The sequence below is a fragment of the Mizuhopecten yessoensis genome, unplaced genomic scaffold (genome assembly GCF_002113885.1).
Source record: "Mizuhopecten yessoensis strain PY_sf001 unplaced genomic scaffold, ASM211388v2 scaffold716331, whole genome shotgun sequence".
NCBI classification, from domain to species: Eukaryota; Metazoa; Mollusca; class Bivalvia; order Pectinida; family Pectinidae; genus Mizuhopecten; species Mizuhopecten yessoensis.
This window is the reverse complement of record NW_018480063.1, coordinates 90337-96693: the sequence shown is the minus strand read 5'-3', so window position 1 is coordinate 96693 and position 6357 is coordinate 90337.

Below are 6357 nucleotides of genomic sequence, written 5' to 3'. Positions count from 1 at the left end.
CCCCCCCCCCCCCCCCCCCTCCCCCCTTCAAACAACACATATCCATGGTTCCCTTCACTTCTTCTATGGCCCTCCTCACACACATAATAAATCGTAACGATTGTTCATCCTCTCTCACTCCTTTCTACCCTTACTGATAATCACACTTAACCATAAAATCATAAAATGTCGAAAAGATGAACAGAACCAGCTAAAAGACGAGATAAAGTTTATAAGTAAGAGGACATTGGTAAAGTTCAGTCAGCTTTATTTTAGTGACGAAAAGCGAAGAGCGGATTACATAAACGGATAACAAAACAAAAACTTCCGATCCAGGCTTGGTCATGCGATACGACGAATGTTAGGTTAAGGCAAACATGTAGGCAAAGGAGCCGTCTTACAAAAATATATTTATACAATAAATAATAATAATAACAATAATAATATTTATTCAGGTAAAATAGGCATGTTATTACAAGATATCACAATTTAGAATAAAATATATAATTAAAATCACATTGCAGCTTGTAAATAAAAAAGAGTATTTTGTATTAAGACTGAGAATAATAATAGTTCTGACCTAATAAAAGTTTTTTTTTAATTCAATCAATGACATATATCATTTAGTATAAAAATCTAAAAAAGTCTGATACACTGTAAAAAAAGGCAGATATTACTATAAAATGAGACAAAATGAGACAGACTATTTAAGTAAATGAAGGTGTTTATAAATAAATAGGTCGCATTATAGGAGTGGTGGCGAGTGCCATTTAACTAGGATAATATAGGATAGACGGCTCCTTCTCTAACCTGTCTCCCTCTTCTATCTCTTCACTCCATACTTTATCCCCTCTATCCATTTTCCTGTCTTTTCTTCGTCTGCTCGATAACCGAACTACTCGCGGTAGTGAAGCCGACGTAAAACCTATCAATCAATCAATCAATCTACCACCACGACCAAACATGGCTGCTTGACAGGTGTTCGGTGCATTCACGGCTCTCTTCTACATATAAGACTAAAAGGTAAGATGCGTATAGTGTACCGCTTTATGGAACTTAGAATATAATATATTTCAATAACGATGTAGGTCTTCAGTGGTTACCCGATATTTAGATGGGGATGCCATGCATCGATAGCGACCACGTGTAGCGTAAGGCCGGGGCACAGGGTCACGTTACAAATGTCTGAAATACACATATGCTATACGGATACGGGTCACAACACACATAAACATGTATGTTTATGTGTGTTTTGACCCGTATCAGTATAGCATATGTGTATTTCAGACATTTTTAGCGTGACCCTGTGCTTACATAGTACCCTTTGTATATCGCAAATCCAATATATGTCAGCAAATAATTAATTGTATTATATTTCTCGTAATCCATTTTTTAACCTATATTATGAAGTCTTATGATACTTTTATTATATCCAAGTGCTTTGAACAAATTGTCAAAATATTCTAAAAATATTTCAAGGTACTTGCATTTTGTGAAAAAATTATCATAATCTTCCACTACACAACATGTGTTACAAAGTGGATTGTCTTTTATCTTCCATTTGAACATTATATAATTGTTGGTTAGAATCCAGTGGATCAATTTCCATCGGAACATTTTTATTCTGTTGTCCTCTATATTTTTAAATAAAAAGGTTATTTTTTTTTTCTATTTTGTATTCTAACTCAGATTTACTTAAATATACAAATGTATTTTTCCAAGCAATATATGCGTTTGGTTTAATCGAGTTTTTAGTAATAAGATTTGTGTATATTGTACTGTTTGTTAGTTTATTTATGTATACCTTTTCTGATGTATTGAATAAGGTAATTGCTGGTATTTTATGATTTTTTTCTTATATTATATTTTGATATGTCTGAATGATGAAGTTTTTCTTGCCATTGCCTTGGTATGGATTTCTTGATAATAGCTAATTGTGATATCCAATTGTGTTTATGCCCAAGTATATTTTAAACAACATTCTCGCTTATTTTCCCTTGGTGAACTAATATATCTTTTATTGTTTTGACGTCACGTTTTATCCAGTTTTTAAATATCAAAACTTTATTTTTATATTTTATGTATTGATTCCCCCAGATTAGCGCCTTTGTCCTCCACCTATAGCTAGCCATGCTTTAATGGTTTTCTGATAGAACAGTGGTACATTTGTGAAACCCTCTACATTGTTAGTACTGTTTACATTCATTGAAAATATTAACAAATTGTTACCAATGTGATTCAAATAGTGTTGTGGTATAATTTTCCATAGACTATCAGCCTCAGATTTTATCATTTTTCACCCATCCAGCCAGAATAGTTCAAACGTGTGCTTCTAAATCAGGAGTATTTAATCCCCTTCACAGTATGTCCTACAGAGGGTCTTTCTTTTAATTTTCTTCTTTTCCCCCTTCCATATATAATTATAAACAATACTTTCTGATTTCTTTATTATCTTTTTTGGAACATTTAGTACTGATAGTGCATAAGTTAACTGAGGTATAAGAAATTATTTGACAATCTGAATTCTACCAAGCATTGTCAGTTTTTTTTTTTTTTTTCATGTATTGACTGTTTTTTCCATTTTGCTTCCCCACTTCTTTTGTTCGGTTTTTGCTGTATCTAAACCAAAGTATATTCCTAATACTTTTATTTCTTCCAAAGTCTAATCAATGTTTTCATAGTAATCATCTATACATATTTCATTATTTCCAAGTCTGATACCTTGTGATTTGCCTCTATTTGATATCAATCCTGAAAGACTGCCAAATACTTCAATCAAGTTTATTGCATTGGAAATATCTAATTTAGCTTTTAAGAATAGAGTTGTGTCATCAGCTAGCTGTGATAGTTAAAATCGAAAATGTCTAAGTTTAGGAAACATAAATTCCAATCCTATTGAATCAAATGCTTTTGCAAAATCTAAAAATAAAATTGCCCCTGTAATTTCAAATTTTTCAGCATAATCAATATCTTGAATAAGTCGTATGACCAATATTTCGTCCTCTTATCAATCTATTTTGGTCGGTATTAATTAATTTAGGTAAGATCGGTTTTATTCTTTCTGCTAAACAATGTGCTAATATTTTATAATCTACATTAAGTAAAGTTAATGGTCTCCAATTATTTAGGTCATAAGGATCATTTTTCTTGAACATTAGTGATAAGATTCCTACTCTTTGTGATTCAGATACTTTACTATGTATTTAACCTTCATTTAGACATTCTACCAATAAAGTTTTTAAATGTGGCCAAATAGTTTGATAAAATTCTACGGTCAGCCCATCTGATCCTGGTGATTTATTCAATTTCATCTTATTTACAGCTTTATAACATTCTTTTTCTTTCAATAACCCTTTACACTTATAGCTTTCTTCTTCAGTTAATATTGATTCAAAATTGATGGAGTCTAAGTATTGATTTATTTCTTGTTTAGTTGGAATATTTGTCGTGTATATAGTATTATAAAACTGTTTTTGAAGTTTCAATATGTCATCTTGATTTGATATTGTCTCGCCTTCCTCACTGTACAGTTTGATTATGGTCTTTTGAAGTTATCTCCCCTTTTCAAATGATCAAAAGTATTTGATGTTTTTTCCCCTTGATCGATCCATTTTGCTCTCGATCTGATTTGATTTCCTATATTGTGATTCTATCTGCTCTTCAACTGATTTTATTTCTTCTTTCTCTGCATTATTTTCTGTTAATAATTTCAGTTTATTTTATAATTCTTTTATAATTTTTTTTGTCAAGCTATATTCTTTTCCACAAACTGTATCTACTTTACATAAATCCCATATCATGTGCGTTGTCATGTTATTATTATTTTCCCTGTTATCATATTTGTTTAGAGTTTTAATTATTACCTTTGATGATCTGTGTATTTTATTAATACTGGTCGAATATCTGTTGCTATAATTTTTGGAAGTACCTCTTAATGCAGTAAGAAAAAGTCATTTCTACTAGCTTTGGTTTTAATATTTTTCCGTTTCCATGTAAATTGTTGCATATCTGGGTGTTTTTGCCTCCATGGATCTATTAATCGACTTTCTTTTATAAATAATTTAAAAGAATTTACTGGATTTCTTGGTTAACTCTTAGATTTTCTATCACTTGCAAGCTGAATTTCATTCCAATCACCCCAATGATATTTATAATAACCATGATTCATTGAATATAATTTAGTTTTTAGGATACAGTGTCAATAGTAACATAATCGATACATTTTTGATGTAGGTTTTAGATATTTCTGCGTCCTATTGTATACATTTTAATGTTAATAATGAAATGCACATCATCAGTTATAATATAAATATTCTTGTGCCACACATGTACACATAGATATTCTCTTAATATATACTTATTGCAATAACTACATCTATATACCAAGCAAAAACTTTCTCCTTGGATATATTTCCGAGGAAGGAAATGTTATCCATATAAAAAAATATTGTTGCAATCAATATTATATATCATATAATAAATATCATATGCATGTTCACCACACAAATATATGCACCAAACATCATACTCATTATATGGTTTCTTAGCTAAAGCATACATATAAGTTTGTAGTGTACATGTGAATAATACATTTGCATGCATTAATATTTGTTGTAAATATAATATTATATTTCAATATGTAATGATCATCAAGATCATTGTAATTTAATCTTCATTGCTAATAAAACAACTAAATTGTCTGCTAATCTTCTTAGTTTTGTTTTTTCCATTAATTTCCACAAAGTTATTTGGGAGAATTACTAATGCCATCAAGTGGGGATCGGATGTCTGCACTCAATTGACTCGATTTCCTTGAGGGGTTTCCATCAGGAATGAGTCCTTACGTCTCTGACTGTCCTGAGTGCCAGTATCCTTTTTCCCATTATTATTTTTTCCATTTTTTTAACACTTGTTTTATTTTTGCCACGTTTTACCCCCCACCCCCACCAAGTCCCTAGCTAAATGTCCTGTCTCCAGGCAGTTTCCACACGTTATTCTCTCATTTGGCTGGCATCGGTGCCTTATCACAGCCTTGTACTTACTACTCACTATCATAATGACGATCCTGTCACCAGTTTCAGTTTGTTAAGGAACTTCCCAATGACAAAATGGCTACCACCACTCATTTCAAATGAAGTACTTAAGCACACTGAAGCATAACATTTCGAATTAACTGGTATATTTTTGAAGAATTAAAGAATTGAAAACCACTGAACGCAAATTATCCGATAAAAATGAAAATGTTGATTTTGGAGACGATTTATAGTGAACGTTTTCTGTTTATTTTTGTCGAAAAAAAAACCATTCCAAAAATCTTAAGTTCTAAATATTTAACATTGCACGAGTTTCAACTAGATGTATTTGTCGAGAAAAGTTGCAAAATCACTCTAGTATTTACATTTCACGCAGGTTTCATAAACCTTTTACCCCCGCAGTTTCTGATGTGTAATATTAAATAATCGGGCGATTGACAAACGAATCAACCTAAATATATGAATTAAATTATCTCCAATTCAATAATATACCTGCATGTTAGTGTCACGATATGATACTAACAAGCATAATTTTCCAATTTCTTAGCCTCGCTGTGGGCATCTTTGATAAATGTTTACAGTTTGTGGCTGAATCACAAGTGAAAGCGAAAGTGTATTCCTACGCAGAAATTACGAAAACAGAAAGATGCGTCAAATTTTAAACATTTGAATATAAATTACAATTGTATTGACTAATCAGAGTATACTGGAATGGATAAAATCATAATTACCAACGCAAGTCCTTTTTATTCAAGAAGAACGCTTTATTCAGGTACTATATTAACCACATGCTGTGATTTCCGGTTCAACGTAAAGTTACTTCCTGTTTTGGTCGTTCTTTGCTGTGAGGATGAACAACATTGCAGAAATCGGCGAATTACATGGTAACTATGATTAACACGTTATATTGGCATGTTTGTTTTGCTTAAATGAATATGTACTAGTATGATAATGCAGAAAAGCGCAGTGAAAATCATCCAGTTTTCAGTCGATCGTTCTGGATGTTATTGTGTGACAGAAAGATCAAACGTCAAACACGTGCTTCCTATAAATTGTTGTGTATACATTTCCACTGTTAAATTTAATTTCAGCGTAATTTGAACATTTTCAAGGTAAGTAGACACTATTTAATGATAAATAAAGCTGTTAAGTGAATTAAGCAGATATAACAAATTATACTAAGCTGAAACAGTTGCATTTTTTTGTAATGATGCAAACCATGGCACATATGTTAGATAACCCACACGCATCATATTCGCCGTGGCAACTCGTAGTGACTCGACATTTTGGTGAATTTCTTGAGTTTCTTGGCAACATAAGAAACAGAAACAAACCAAAGAAACAC